The sequence below is a fragment of the Ochotona princeps genome, chromosome 16 (genome assembly GCF_030435755.1).
Source record: "Ochotona princeps isolate mOchPri1 chromosome 16, mOchPri1.hap1, whole genome shotgun sequence".
Taxonomy (NCBI): Eukaryota; Metazoa; Chordata; class Mammalia; order Lagomorpha; family Ochotonidae; genus Ochotona; species Ochotona princeps.
The window spans coordinates 42,513,818-42,530,055 of record NC_080847.1 but is presented as its reverse complement, the minus strand read 5'-3'; positions in this window follow the sequence as shown (position 1 = coordinate 42,530,055).

The window sequence follows — 16,238 nt, the reverse complement described above, 5'->3', positions numbered from 1 at the left end:
CCTCGTTTACATAAATATTAAGGAGTGAAAGTCTTGGTTGTCTGGTGAAGACATGCTCAGTTGTGTGAGAGACTGTTCGACTGTCTCCAAAGTGGTTGCACCTTTTGCTTCTCCCTGAGGGATGAGTGGATGTTGCTCTTGCTTCATAGCCTCACCAGCATTTCCTGATATGAGTGGTTTGATTTTTGTCCATTCTAATGAATGCATAGTGTTATCTTGCTTTAGTTTGTGATTCTCAAATGACGCCATACTGAGCATGTTTTCATGTGCTTTATTCCAATCTGTGTTTCTTTTATGAGGAGATGTCTGTTCAGGTCTTTAGTCCATGTATTTTTTAGATCATTTAGATCTTATTGTTTCCTTTTCAGATTTCTGTGTATCTTTTGGATACCAGTCTTTCATCGGGTTTGTTTTTTGCAAATATTTTCTCCCAGACTACGTGTAGTTTGTCTTCTTATTTTGGCAGTGTCTTTCACAGAAGTCCCTTAGAATTTTAACGATATCCAGCTTATCACATTTCTTTCATAGACGGAACCTTAATATTCTATCTAAAAGTCATTGCTCAACTCAAGTTCATAGAAATTTTCCCTCATGTTACCTTCTAGGACTTTCATTAGTTTTGTATTTAATCCTTAGGCATATATTCAACTTTTGTGAAGGTGGCAGTTTTTGCTCTAGATTTTTCTTTTTCATGTTGCTTGGTCTCCTTGACTTTGTGTGGCTCTTCTCTGCCCCACTCACTCAGGAAGCACTAACATCTTAACACTGTTGGGTCTTTTTGTCCATAAACATGGAATTCCTATGTGTTTGTTTAGCCTTTGATCTTTTAAATCAAATTCCATCTTTTTTTCATGCAGAGCTATACATATCTTGTTAGATTTATACTTACATAATTTTTGAGGGTGCTAATGTGAACGGTGTTAAGTCTTCAGTTTGGATTCCACTTGTCCCTTGTTGGCACATAGCAAAGCCACTGATTTTTGCATTTATTAGTATTTCTGAAATCTTCCTTTAACTTCTGATTCATTTTTAGTCAGTTCTTACAGGTTTTCTACATAGACAATCATGTCATTTACAACAAAGAGTTTTATTCTTCCCTTCCCAATCTGTCTACCTTTTATTTACTTTCCTTGTCTTATTAAATTACTTAGGATTTCCATTACAATGTTAAAAGGAATGGTGAGAAGGAACAGTCTTTTATTTTCCTTCTGATCTTAATAGAAAATCGGCTGGTTTATCACCATGGAGTATGACATTAGCTTGTTAGCTGGAGGTATCTTGTATACATTCTTTATATAATAAAGCTCGCTTTTATCTCCAATTTGCTAAAACGTATTACTAATGAGTGTTGAATTTTGTTGGATGTTTTCTCTGTGTCTATCAATACAGTCATATGATTCATTTTATTTAACCTGTTGGTGTGATGGATTACATCATTTCAATGTTGAATGTTGGAGCTGTTTTATATCCCTGGGCAAGTCTCACTTGACCATAGTATGCAATTCTTTTTACACATTATTGGATTAAATTTGCTAATATTTTGTTGAGAACTCTTTTCATCTTTCTTCATGAAAGTTATTGGTGTTTAGTTTTTCTTATTGTAAAGTGCTTGTCTCATTTGTTATTAGGGTAATACTGACCTCATAGAAGAATGAGACAATATTCCTTTTACTTCCATCAATATAACCTTTCTTAAATATTTGATGGAATTCACCAATGAACCCATTTGATACTTTTCTTTTTTTGAAAGAATTATTCATTTTTACTTGAAACTTAGAATTAGAGAGAGAAAGAGAGATCTTCCAACTGCTGTTCACTCCCCAAATGGCTGCCAGAGCCAGGGCTGGGCCACTCTAAAGCTGGGAACCTGGAGCTTTTGCCGGTCACCCACGTGGGTGCAATGGCTCAAGGGCTTGGTCCATCCCCCACTGCTTTCCTAGGCCATAAGCAGGGACTCCGATCAGAACTGGAGCAGTTGGGATTTGAACAGGCACATAGATGGAGAATTAGCCTTTATACTGTTGTAACAACCCCTCATTTGGTACTTTCTATTTTGAAAGATTATTAATTATCAAACTAATTTCTTTAATAGATAAAGGTCTTTTCAATTTGAAAAGATTGTTCTTGAGAGTTTTGAAAAACTGTGTGTGTTGGGGAATTGATCTTATTCATCTGTGTTACCAAATCTGTAGGCATTAAGTTACACATAGTATTTATTATGCTTTTCATGTCTCTGTGATCCATAGCAACAGCCCTTTTCTCATTCCTGATAACAGTAGTTTATGTTTTCTGTCTCTCGTTTTAGTCTGTTTTACTTTAGTGAACCTTTATTTTATTGATCTTTTCAAAGAATTAGCCTTTGGCTTTGTTGATTCTCACTGTGTTTTTTTCTGCTTTGAATTTAATTGATCTCTGATCTGTTTTTTCACCTTTGCTTTTAATCTGGATTTAATTTGTTTGACTTTTCTAGTTTTTTTTAAGATGGGAGCTTAGATACTGATTATAATCCTTTTTTCTAATGTGCACATTCAATGCTATTATTTAGTATAAACTTTGATTTTGTCATACCTCACAAATTTTCATTTTTGTTTTGTTCAAATTGTTTGAATTGCTCTTGAGACTTCTTTTTGGACTCAAGTGTTAACTCAGAATGTATTGTTTAATCTCTATCGATCTTTGGCCTTATACAATTGATTTCTGGTTTAATTCCACTGAATTCTGAGAGCAGACATTATATAATTCATGTTCTGTTAAATTTGTTAAAGTGTGTTTCATTACCCAGAATGTGGTCTAAGTGAATGTCCCGTGTGCACTTGAGAAGAGCGTGCATTTTGTTGATATCAGTTGATTTGTGATGCTGTTGAACTCCACTACATCTATATTTACTGTCTGCTGCTGAGTCTACCTATTGCTGATAGCAAGGTGTTGAAGTCTGCAGTCACGAGACTGAATTCATCTATTATTTCTAATTTGGTCACATTTTACTTTATGTATTTTGACATTAGGCATATACATGTTTAAGATTACTATGTCCTTATGAAAAAATGCTCAAGCTCCCAGACAATAAGGGAAATACAAATTAAGACATCACTGAGGTACCACCTAATGCCAGAAGAATGGCTCACTTAGCAGTCAGTCATGTATAAACTAAAATTGAGGTGTCAATGAAATAGGATGTGGTTAAGAACTTGCATTTTCTAACACATTGGTCACTCAGTACCATGTCAATTAACTTCATGATGCTGTAAGTTTCCATGTTTTTTCCTGTGTTGAATTTGTGTCATGGCTTGTCATTGGAGGGAATGATATTCTGCCAGCTCTGGTTTAAGATCAAAGATGGTCGGTCTTCCAATGAAACTGTTGATTTTATCTAGACAATAAGATGCTGGACTCCCTGCATGGTCCATGCCCATAATGATGGAATTATGACTGGCTCTGAGCTGTGCTGCTGTAATAATATGGAGGAAATCAGTTATGGCGAAAGGACTTGGGGTGGGGTTAAGGGAATCCCAGAGCCTATGGAACTGTGTCATAAAATGAAAAAAAAAAAAGATTGCTATTTCCTTTTGGATAACTGAGCCTATCTGTTTCAATTTTTCTTAGTATAGTTCTTATCTACTCTTTGTCAAATTAATCTAGCTTCTTTTGATTTCTTTTGGCATGGCAAGTCTTTATACATCTAGTTTGAATTCATATGTTACATATTTAAATTGGGTTTCTTGAGGACATAATAGAATTTTGTTTTTTGATCCATTCTGACAATCTGTGTCTTTATATTTAAACCAATGATGTTAAAAATAATTTGGAGGCCCATATAGCAGGTAAAGCCGCTGCCTGCAATGCTGTCATCTCTTATATGTGCCAGTTTGTGCCCCAATTGCACCACTTCCTATCTAGCTCCCCTGCTAATGGCCTAGGATAGGGAAATTGCCCAAGTACTTGGATCCCTGTCACCTAGGTAAGAAACCTGGAAGAAGCTCCCGTCTTCAGCCTGGCTCAGTCCCTATTATTGTGGTCCACTGGGGAGTGAATGAGCAGAACAAAGATCTCCCTCTCTTCCCTCTGTGAGTGTAACTCTTTGAAACAATTAAATAAAATCTTTAAAAAATAGAGTTATGATATTCATGCTATTTGTCACTGCTCTCTGTTCCTATTTTTCCTCTATTTTTTTGTCTTCCATTTTCCCGTTAACTTTTGCAGTTTGATTAAACATTTCATATAATCTTTTCCTTGTCTCTTTAATGCTTTTCATTTTATTATACAAAAGCATTTGCATAGTATCCTTGTGTATATACACACATGAGTACTTTATTGCTACTCTGATTTTGAAAAAAATTCTTGAATGTTAGATAAAAAATAGGAAAAATAAGAGTTTTAATTTCATCTTCTCAGTTATTCATTTACAATGTTTTATGCAAATCAAAATTTATGAGCTACATAATATTCCTTCTTTCTGAAGAATTTCTACATGAGATGAATGGCCTCAATGTGTGTTTCCTGGAATGGTCTTTACTTCCTCTTTGGGCAGTTAATTTCACCTGGTATAGAATTCTAGGCTGGTGGTTTTCTTCTCTCAATACAATATTTTACTCCACTCCTTTTTTTACTTGCACGGTTTCTAAGGAAAAGGCAGATGTCATGCTCCTCTTTTGATTTTCTTTAACATTGATTTCCTGCAATTTGAATATATACTTATGTGTAGTTTCTTGGCAGTGGGGATGGATGGACTAGGGAAAGGAGCATTTATCCTGGTGCACATTGTCTGAACTTTCTGGATGGGTGATTACTTGCTAACACTGAATTCTCAGTCATTACTGTTTCAAATATTTTTTCTGTCCCTTCCTGACAGGCATGTCACATTTCACTTAGTTGCCCCTTAGAGAGCCTACCCCACATTGTTTCTATTCATTTCTTTGCTTTTCCATTTGGAAGTTTCCATTGATATTTCCTCAAGCTCCTCCTTTTCTCATCTGTATTTGATTCACTGATGAGCCAAGCAGAGTAGTTTCTTTTTCATTTGCTTAGAGGGTTATTGATCTCTAGCTTTTAAAAAAATTTCTTTATTTATATTTCACATCTTTGCTTACATTGCCCATCTATTCCTATGTGATGTGTAATTTACTGCTTAGAGCTTTAGTGTATTCATTCATAGTTTAAAATTGTTAGTTTGATGCTCCTCCCCTTATGCCTCTGAGTCTCTTCTCATTTTTATTCCGTCTCCTCAAATTATCTTTTTCCTTTTGATATGCCTTGAAGTTTTTTCTTGATGGTCAGATATGAGGCGCTGAGTGAAAGGAACTGAGATAAACAGTCCTTGGTCTTGGTGGTAAGGGATGGGAGGATGGAGGGAGGCAGTCTAAGATCCTCTGACTGTGTTCCAGCTCTTCAATGAGCCTGGGCCTCTGGGCTGTGAGCTTCCCAAGTGCCCAGTGTCCACCCATCCCTCAGGTAGGACAGGATGCCTAGAGTGGACAGCATGTGGAAGGCTAGGGCTGACTGCAGTTAGGTATTTTCTTTGCTGTCTGAGAAAAGCTGAAGAAGATTGAATTTGGGTATTTTCCTTTTTTTCCAGGCTGGCTTTGAAAACCTCCCCTAGTTTAGGCTCTGGTAATTTAGTTTCTCCTGAGGGGTAAGCACGATAGAAGAAAAGGATGCGCTGGTGTATTTCAGAACGATTGCTCTTCCTCTCTCTCTTTTGGAAGCACTGGCACCAGTGTGTTTTTCTCTGATATTCATGGTGAGAGCTTGGTTGAGGTAAAATTCCCACATGTTTGAGGGCTCCCCTAAGATTGGGTCCCCTTGAATTTTAAACTTGTATGCCTTGAGTCTCTAGCAATTTGTCAGTGACATTTATTTCCTGACCTGCCATTGGTTCCCCTGGAGGTTTTGCTTAGAGATTTCTGCTTCAGTAAGTTGTGATTCTCTGAATCTACTTGTCTGTTTCTTCAATTTGGGGCCAGTGGTTTGCCCCATGACCTCAGTTTTCTGACAGATGTAGGAAGATTGATTTTTTTCTGTTTGTTCAACTCTTTACTTGTTAGAATGGAGTGACAACTTCCAACCTTTGTACATGTGGGGTCAAAAACCAGAAGTAAGAATGTGCTTATTTAAAAAAAATTTTTTTAACAACTCATAAAACTTTATGCTAAGAGTTACAACTATATAAAATATACATCTGGACAAAAGTGTAACTGTTCAAATAATTCTTGAATTAAAATGAGAAATAATCCAAAATTTAATTTTGAAAAGTACAAAACATCTACATTTCTAGATGTTCATTACAAGATTTGAGCATTAAAAATCAACATTAATGCAACAGTATTATTTTTATGATGGCAGGCAAAGCCCAGCAGTTGGGGAAAAATAATTTAAGACGTTGAAAAAATCTCCTGGATATTGCTGCTCTTCTCATCACAGATCAGAAAAATGCTTTGGAAAAAGATATTCTCGGGATGGGTGGGATGACCATACACATTTTCTGAAAGTGAAGGAAAACATAGATCCTTGTATCATATGAGTCCACAGCAAAAGGAATGTTGAATTATAGGAAGAATTAGGTGACAAAGTCTGGGAGCAAAGATGGGAATGGAAGTAAAGAGGAGATATATTTCTGTGACAATGATGGCAGTATCCTTTGGTGAAGGACCATATGGGAAAAACACTGATGATTAAATAGAGTATGGTTTAGGTGCTAGTGACATTTCTTCAATGTTAACAATACTATCAGTCAATCCATCCATGTTACATGTTTGGCTTTCTATTTTCTAAAGTTCTTGTTCTATAGAATTCATTTTGTTTTGAGTCATAAATTGTCCTTTCACTGATTGCCTCTATACTTGGTTCTCATAGTTACTCATTATAAAACCTGTCATTTAAAAAAAAAATGTGCTGGGCCCGGCGGCGTGGCCTAGCGGCTAAAGTCCTCGCCTTGAAAGCCCCGGGATCCCATATGGGTGCCGGTTCTAATCCCGGCAGCTCCACTTCCCATCGGGATCTCATATGGGTGCCGGTTCTAATCCCGGCAGCTCCACTTCCCATCCAGCTCCCTGCCTGTGGCCTGGGAAAGCAGTCGAGGACGGCCCAAAGCTTTGGGACCCTGCACCCACGTGGGAGACCCGGAAGAGGTTCCTGGCCTGGTTCCCGGCATCGGATCGGCGCGTACTGGCCCGTTGCGGCTCACTTGGGGAGTGAAACATCAGATGGAAGATCTTCCTCCCTGTCTCTCCTCCTCTCTGTATATCCGGCTTTCCAATAATAATAAAATCTAAAAAATAAAAATAAAAAAAAAATGTGCTTATTTATTTGAATGGTTGAGTGACAGGGAGAAAAGAGAGAGAGAGAGAGAAAGAGAGAGAGAGAGATGTTCCATCTTCTAGTTCAGTCCCCAAATGACCACAATGGCCTAGACTAGACCAGCAGCCTGGAACGCTTTTTGGGTCACCACGTGGATGGTATCCTCTGTTGCTTTTCTGGGAACATTAGCAGGGAGCTGAGACTCAAACCATTGTTCTGATACAAGATGCCAGTATCAATGCCTTAACTCACTGTGCCAGAATATTGGCCCTAAAGACTGGCATCTTTTGTTGATGACTTAAAGTCATCCATCTTTGTATTAGTGCAGCAAGTTCAAAGTAAAGTTATTTAAATTCCTTCCTTAAACTGTGTGTGTTTGTGGGGGTGGGGGGGTGTTTTGAAGCAGAGTATAAAGTTCCTCTCCAGACCTAGCTAGTTGTGGCCACATTTTCTGGTCATGTCTTCACTTCCCAAGGAAAGCCACACACATCACAAACTGACTTGTTTCAGCACCTGCCATTACAACCCCAAAGAGCTTCTCCAGGAAGAGCCCAACATAAAACTCTCAGCAGTCCACTGGTTCTTGAAGAGTTCCAGAATCCACCACCAAGAGGCCTCTGGGTTGCACTGCTCAGCTGAGCCACAGGGTTCCACACATACCCTCCCTGCTCTGCCAACTTGCCCATTTCTCCTCAAATCAGACCTATGCTCATTTGCTCTCTCTTTCTGTAGAAGAGAGTTACCTTTTAATATACTTATTTTTTCAGTCTGAAAATTTCCCTTCACATGTTTCGAAGTTCAGATTTGTTGGTGAGGAACTGTTTGCTGTTGTGCACTTGAATGTGTGTGTATTTTGATTGTTTTTGGAAGGCAAGTCTCGCTGGATATGATTCTTGACTGAAAGATATTTTTTACCCTTCCAAATTTAAAGGTGGCATCTTATTTCTGTTATTTCTGATGAGACATCAACCATCATTTTTCTCATTTTTCTCTTATATGTAATATGGCTACTTCTTGTGAATTTTTAATATGTGATTCTCAGGAGTGATAAAATAATGAGCCAAGGTATAATTTTATTTGCTGTTGCTTTTTGTGGGTTTTGTTGAGTTTCTTGCACCTATTGGTTGACAGAGGTCATCAAATTTTCAAAAATTTGGCCATCATTTTTCCAAATACATTTTCTTTTCTAGTTAATCTTTTGTTTCTCTCTGCTACTTTATTATAAGTATTTTGTATCATTTTACATTTTCAATATAATATTCCATATGCCTTATTTGGATTTTATTCCTCTTCAACGCCTTTTCTCTATTTACCTCTGCTTAGATTATTTTATTGATCTATTTTAAATTTTATAATCTTACTATCTGCTATGTCCTTTATACCAGCTCTATGTAATGTATATGTATGTATATATGGTACTATATATAGTATGTCATGCATATATACATAAATCTCACAGTTGTGGTTTACTGTTTTTTAAAACATATTGCTAAATTTAACTTCCTAAAATTTTGCAAATGATATTTGCCTTTATGCTTATGAGAGATACTGAAATGTAGGCTGGCTTCCTTCCTTCCTTCCTTCCTTCCTTCCTTCCTTTCTTTATTTGTGGAAATGTCCTTTTACAGTTCTAGTATTAGGGAAATGTTGGTCTTACAAAATGACCTAAAAATGTTCCTTTTACTGTTTGTTCTGAAATAGTTGTGTAGAATTGACATGACTTCTTAAACATTAGGAAAAATTCACCAGTGAAACACTTGAGACCACTGTTGGCTTTGTGGAAAGATTATCAAACTGTATTTTATTTCAGGTTCTCTATTTCTTCCCAAAATGAGCTTTGGTAGTTGTAGTCATTTGGTGGTTGTATCTTTTCCCTTTAGTGTGCTATGTACATAAGTGCTGCTTCTTTTCCCATTTTTCCTTCCTTTCATAAGAGATGGCTTTAGTCTGAGCACCTTCTCACACTGTCAGGGCTGCCATATGGAGACAGAACTCCTCTCTCTGACCCCATATCCAGAACCCCTGGAGAATGTGCACAAGGAGTTGTCTTCCTAATTCAGAAATGTTTTCCTAACATCTGGATGGTTTGGCAGAGGAAACAGGTGGGTGTGATTAGTTCTTTATCCATGACAGTAACTGAACACAATTTAGAGCATCGCTTTTCAAGATTGGGGTGTGTATGTGTGTGTTATGGGTGGCTGAGGAAATGAGACAACCTTCACAGACTTTTTGGTCTGAGGAATATGGCAGGCTTGGGACAAAACAGCCGAGTTTTCTAGGGAGCATAGAAGATGATTACAAAGAGGAAGGGGTTCATGCTGTGAACCCTAGGTATTTTAATTTTCATTTCCAGAATAGCTCTTCTAGATAGTACCGTCCAGACTGGCAGATGAGGAAACCAAGGACCTGAAAGAAAAGTAAATCTGCCATTTTCCAAGCGCTGGTTCCCACATGCATTCATCCCTCACCCTGTCTCGGGAGGCTGACCCCTGTTAACCTTTACCAAGATGACGAGAATCCCTTGCTATGTCCCTTCACCCCACTCACATCTTTTGTCTGTGTACCTGTTACCACATTGGAGTCTGCTCAACTGCACCACAGATCTCTTGTATGTGTGATTAACATCATGCCCTCTATTAGTCAACTGAATGTAATTGTGGTTGAGAAATGCCGTCCCTATGGGGTGGCTTGTGAAGTCACAGAGAAGGCCTATCCCTGGCTCTCACAGCCAGCAGAGATGAAGAGTTGGCTCCAGCTGTGCCAGAATGCTCTAGAAGGAATGGACACTGGGGTTTGACTTGAATGCTGGAGAGTCTGCTCTTCATCCAAGTCTGAGAGCCCAGCAACCTTGAACTCTTCCTTTCTGGGTTCCCCAGCCCTCAGATTTCAAGGGCTACTCCTGCTGCCTCTTGGAATTTCCACGCTAACCTAATCAGCAAATCGTTCTGAGAAACACAAAGCAAGACAAATAAAGTAGCTCTATTTTCATCGTTATCAACAATGGAGACTTCAGGTTGTGGTGTTAACTCTAGTTCTGCTTATTGTAATCCTAAACTTTGAATGCAATGAGAAAATTTGTGGGAATTTTGATCTCCATGCCCTTAAGGCTGCTTCTCTGCTATGCTGACTATTGGGAAGGAAGTGGATTCAACATGATGTGGCCATACAGGGCCCTTATCTAGGCTTGCCCAGGTCCTGCTGGGCAGAAAGTGGATTTCTAGCTTTTAAGAAGAGGACAAATTAAGTCTGCAGTAGCAATGAGCTTACCTTGGCATTTTTCACGATTTTCTACAGTGTTAAAAACTTGTGCCAATGTTTGCGCTTAATAGCTTCTACCTTGATGAAATTATCGAGGTTCCCAACTGTGATTTCAATAGTGTTGGAGTAGCAGGGTATTTGTAAATTGCTGCCAGAAATTAATAGCGGTGTATGAGACAGAGAAAAAAATAACCAAATAAGACAAGTGAGTAGGGTGAAAGGAGCAAATATGTAGGTACTGATAGATTCAATAAAAATGGATCTATATGGGATTATTTTTTTTTAAAGTTTGTGAAAAATGAAACTAATATATGATTTTATTTGGTGAAAAATCTGGTTCATAGCGTATAGAAAATTCTTTCATACTTTTAATCCTGTTTTCCAAAAACCTTTTAAGATACTCCCCTACATATGTATATTTTAATTGTATCTTTTTTTGCTTGTGTAGTTGATGCAGAAGAAGCTCCTGGCTCCTGGCTTTGGATCAGCTCATTCTGCCTTCCATTGCAGCCATTTGGGGAGTGAAGCAGCAGCTCTAAGATCTCTCTTTATCTTTCTGTGTCTCTTGTTATCTAAATCTGCCGTTAAAAAAAAATAAATCTTTTCAAAATCCTGGGTGAGTTGCTCATTGGCTATCATGCTTATTTTTAAACTTTAAAAATAAAATAAAGGTTTCATTTCATTTCAAGGCACAGAGACAGAGATCTTCCATTCACCTTCACTTGATATCTGCAACGTCCTGGCGTGGGTCAAGCCAGAGCTGAGTCTGAAATGCAGTCTCCATCTCCCAAATGGGCAGCAGGGTCCCAAGTACCTGAGTCATCATTTTCCACCTTCCAGGGTACATGTTTCCAGGCAGTTGGGTTGAATTCAAAGGATTCAGAACCTGAACCAGGCACTCTAACATACAGTGGTGGGCTTACCCAGCAGCATCTTAACTGTCAACCCAGATATCTGCCTCTGAGTATCATATTTATATACACCGTGTCTGTGCAGCCATAGAATATTTCAACAACCCAAATAGCTCCTGCATGCTTTTCCCACCCATACCCACTTCTCTGTTGAGGACATCTTAAAGGGAGAGGTGTGGGGTAGCGAGCCTCTCTGAGTGAGAAGAGGAGAGACTTTGAAGGGAGCCGAGGTGGTGGATCAAGACCTGTGCTATCTGACATATACCCTGGGAGGTTGAGAGTGGAATGGCTAAGACAGTCCTTGGAAGTGCCTGGTGTGGCAATAGAAGAGTTTATAGCTTGGAGTCCACCGAAAGGAGCACAGGTAGGTGGAGAGCTCAGAAAGTGACTGTTTCTAGGACTGAAAACTTCAGAAGCATGAACCACATTAGCATCCAAACCTCCTAAAATCCTGAGGGTGAAGACAGGCCTTCCAAAGCACTATGGAGATTTGATGATCTACCACCAACAGAGGGTGAGAGAGTAGCTAGAAGGGCAATGGAGGAGCCAAATTTATTTATATAGGATGAACACACATGTAGTGCTCCTATGTCAGCAAGAAAAATCAGATGTGTTATGCTGTTACTTCGTTTGGATTTTTAATCAGCAGAGCCCATCTTGCCAGACTGCATTGGCAGGCTTTCTGGTTCAGCCAGGTCCTGCTTGGAAAAGGTTGCTCAAACGATGCAAAGTTGTTGCTGTATCTCAGTCCAAAGGTTAACTTGTTACCAGATTCATCTCCCCGCTTACCACCTCACTCCCTGCCACAGGTCTTAGCAGGTCTTAGAGGCCCTTGTAGCAGCATACAAGCTGAGGCTTTGGGGAGAAGCCCAGGGCAGAGGGGGAAGACAGACTCTGGGCTGAATCTGCTTCCTAATCCAAGAGGGAGTTGGCTGGCACTCCTTGCTGGTGAGAAGAGAAGCAAATGCCTGTGAAGTCAGCATGGCATTGAAGGCTCAATTTTCACCTGGTGAGTTGTTGCATTGTATTAATGAGGCCATTGAACTGTCTTCTGAGTGTGGGCTTTGTTTCCATAAGTGTTAGTGGCTCCTGTTGAAACTCTTGCTGCCTTCCTCTTCTCTGTACCCCCAAGGAGCAGATTTAGGGACTTGTGTTTTCATTCAAGGTGACTGAGCACAAAGACTGTTCCTGGTGTGCTATCCACCTTTCATTCCGTTAGTCACGATGCCTGAAAGGAGCTACTTAGGTTGGAAGGAGGTTTAGCTTGGAGTATGGTTTGTGAGGATCCAGTCCAAGACTGGGTAGCTCAGTGGTTCAGGTGTGCAGTGAAGTTAGATGATGGTGGAGGGATAATCACATGGTGAGCGAGGAAGGAGAGAGAAGCGAGACCAAACTTGGCTTAAGTAACCAGCCTTTTTGCAAGAGTTGCTTTCTTAGGGTGAACCAGCCCTGCCTTGAAACTATTCATAACCTACAGGCCTCCAAGTGAGTCCATCTGAAGGATACCATAATTAGATTAAGTCTCTTGGCCCATTAAGTGTTAACATCAATCCATTAATTATTAACACAAACATTTGGGGTTAAAATGTCTGCCCAGGGACTCAAATCTTGTTCAAATCATGGCACCAGGTCACAGGGATGCCCCAGCATGTCTTTTGGCCTGGCCAGGTTGTATGGAGACCTTCTGGGGCCACTCCTCTGAGCCTCCCTTCCGCCTCTTTCTTTCTTTTCTTTTTTCTTTCTTTCTTTTTTTTTTTTTTTTTGCAATTTTTATTTATTTATTTTTTAAATAATCTTATTTAGTTGATCAGGGTACAAAGGGTCAAGGGCTACAGGAAAGTGGGTAATACCATTGTTTCCACACTAATATTTTTTCCCCTACATCTGGGGTCAGGGGAGAAACAAAGGGAAAAGCCCCATCCAGCCTCCCAGCCATCCCAGGTCCCTGATGTGACGCATGCTATAGGGATCCTGCTCAAGCAGTTTTGATAGTTCAACAGGCCTGAATTGCTGCCAATCTTGCTGTTCCAATCACGAAGAAACCTCTTCAGAATCCACTGGCTGACATAGTCCCTTCATGGTTGGGGTTCTGAGATTAGCAGTTCAGTTGGAGGGATCTCCAAAGAAACTTCATCTGAGGTGATCCCAAACCTGATTCTTGTGTGAGTTTGTCAGTACAGGGTCTGGCAGTCTGTCGCCCCATTCAGCTTATGCACATGCTGGTGGTTGCAATTGCTGGGTCAGTTCTGTTTCCAGCCCTGTCTTCCACTCGAACTGATGGGTGTTGTAGTCCAGCTCAATCCTACCCACTTCTACTCGGCTGTCATGCAAACCAGTGGGATCTGCAGCCTAGTTGGGTCGACTCCCCATAACACTCACCAAGCCTGCTCCCTACCCTGGTTCCCATGCATGCCAGTATGTACCGCAGGCTTGTTCAGTCTCTCCCACTTCCCATTTAGCTCTCATACATGTCAATGGGCATTGAAGCCTAGTTCAACCCAACCAACCTATTATCCAACCCACACACATACTGGCAGGTGCCTTTCTGTCTAGCCACCCCTGCCCCTGTCCTGGTTTTCATGCTTTCCATTGGGAGTGGCTACCCACAAGGGAGGTGCAAACTATTTCGCTACTAGGCCTCTCCAACTTTCAGATTATGCACTCTCCAGGTGGTTCTGGAATTAACTTAATAGAATTGGCCCCCAGTGCCAGCCTATGCCATCTGAATCTGCAGCAAAGTCCACCCAACCCTCACCCCTCTAATTTTTGCTTGCACCAGTCAGAACAGTCAGCCCAATCTGGCCCTTCCCCAATCTAGCTCACATGAGGCACACAGGTGTTGTAGCTCTGCCTGGTCTGGTCTGCCCCCACCCCTACTCAAGCTCTCCAGTGGGAGTGGCTATCCAGAAGGGGAGCCCACATTCCCCTGCCGGCTTTGCCTCTTCCCCCTCGGTTCACATGTGTGCTGTTTGGATGCTGCAACCACATCTGGTATGGCTCAACTCATCTTGGCATTCCATAATGTGCACTGGTTTGTGTTGCAACCAAAACTGGCCTGACCCACACTCTATGCTGGCACTTGGATTCGCCAGCAGGTAATGTGAATGAGTTCAGCCTGCTCTGCCCCCCACCTATGCCATATACATGATGTTGGGTATCTTTCTCTTGCCTGGTCTGGGTTGTTCCCTGTTGTGGTTCTTGCACTCACCTGTAGGGGCTATGTTCTAACAGAGGAGTTTCCCAAGCTCCTCCTTCAGAACCTCTCCCTGTGCCAGGTTTTGTACATACTGGTATTCCATGGGCCAACCCTTATGCTGGCCTTCCATCCATTCCAGTTCTTGGTGTTGGCTGTTTCAGCCCAGCCAAGGCTTGTCCATACCCAGACACTGCTCAAAAGTGGCTCAGTAGGGGCAGAGGCCTAGCCTAGTCTGTCCTACATCTCCCAGGTTCTCCAGAGCGCCAGATGCTGCTAGAGTCTAAACCAGTTACGTGAGCCCAGTCCCAGTCCACATTTCTGCCTAGGGAGATTGTAGCTATGTCCAGACCAGAACGCACGCCTCACTCCAGTCTCTGCACCTTCCCATGGGAATCCCAACCCAGCAAGGGTGTACTCTCACAGCTTCCCTACCGAGTCTATTCCCAACCCTAGATTGTGCATGTGTCAGTAGGTGCTCTGACCCAGTTGGCTTAGCCTCTCACCTCTCTCAGCCTTTGCCTTTGATGCTGTGCTGTAGTATCCCTGCCTCATGAACACCAGTAGGGGTAAGAGCCTAGGTCGGAATGGCATGTGCTCCATCCTAATTTCTTTTCTTTTTTTGTGAGTTGAAGTTTGCTTGGCCATGCTCGGTCCACCTCCTTCCAGTTGCAGCTCATCCCACCCCACGTCCTGTTTTAGGGTGCACCTTCGGGAGGTGTTGCCTTGACCTGCCCAGATTGCCATTGGTTCCTTTACCTGTAAGTGATGGCAGGTGCCATGGTCACTCCTAGCTTAGCCCATCACCACCCCAACTCACGAGCTAACCTGCGGGACTTGTATTTCCACAGGGTTGGGCCCACACTTCCCCCACAGAATCTACACATGGACCAAGTTCTCTCGCGTGCTGGTTAGTGTCTTGATCATACCAACTGTGACCAGACCACTATTCCACCACCCAGTCAAATAATGGTACCTAGCCCTGCCAGACAGCCCCCCCATCCATAGCTTTGGTGTGGACTGGTGTGTGGCAGTCAGTGATGCTCCATGCTAACAGCCCATCTTAGGATTCCTAATTTAGCTAGTGAATCAGTCTGGCCCAAATAGATCTTATGGACATTCCCCTCCAAACCATCAGGTCTCAGTCCCCATGCTTGCCTGAAAATTTCATGACCCTGTTACTGGGAATCACCCAAAATTCATCTCTCACCTACAGTAAAGCTGGCCTTATTCATGGGTGTCCCTAAGCAGCAATTTCATATTCTAAAAACCCCAGAGCTCGCCACTGAGCAGCCAGCAGGCAGAGCCTGACACCATTTGGTACACTGGCCACCCAAAGCCAAGGATTCGTTCACTGCCTTTCGGGTCTGGCCAGGCAGGGGTAACCCCCCACAGTCGCCACACTGTCGGGGGCTGCTTTTGCCCCCAACCCCGAGGACCAGACCCCTCCCAGACTCATCCTGCTGCAAGGTTTTGGTGACAGGGCAGAGCTAGGACTTTAATCCAGTTCCCAAAGTTCCCTCATGGTGTACTCACCCTGAGGGAAGATTCCTCTTGGGCCTGGAGAAAGCCAAGTACTCAGT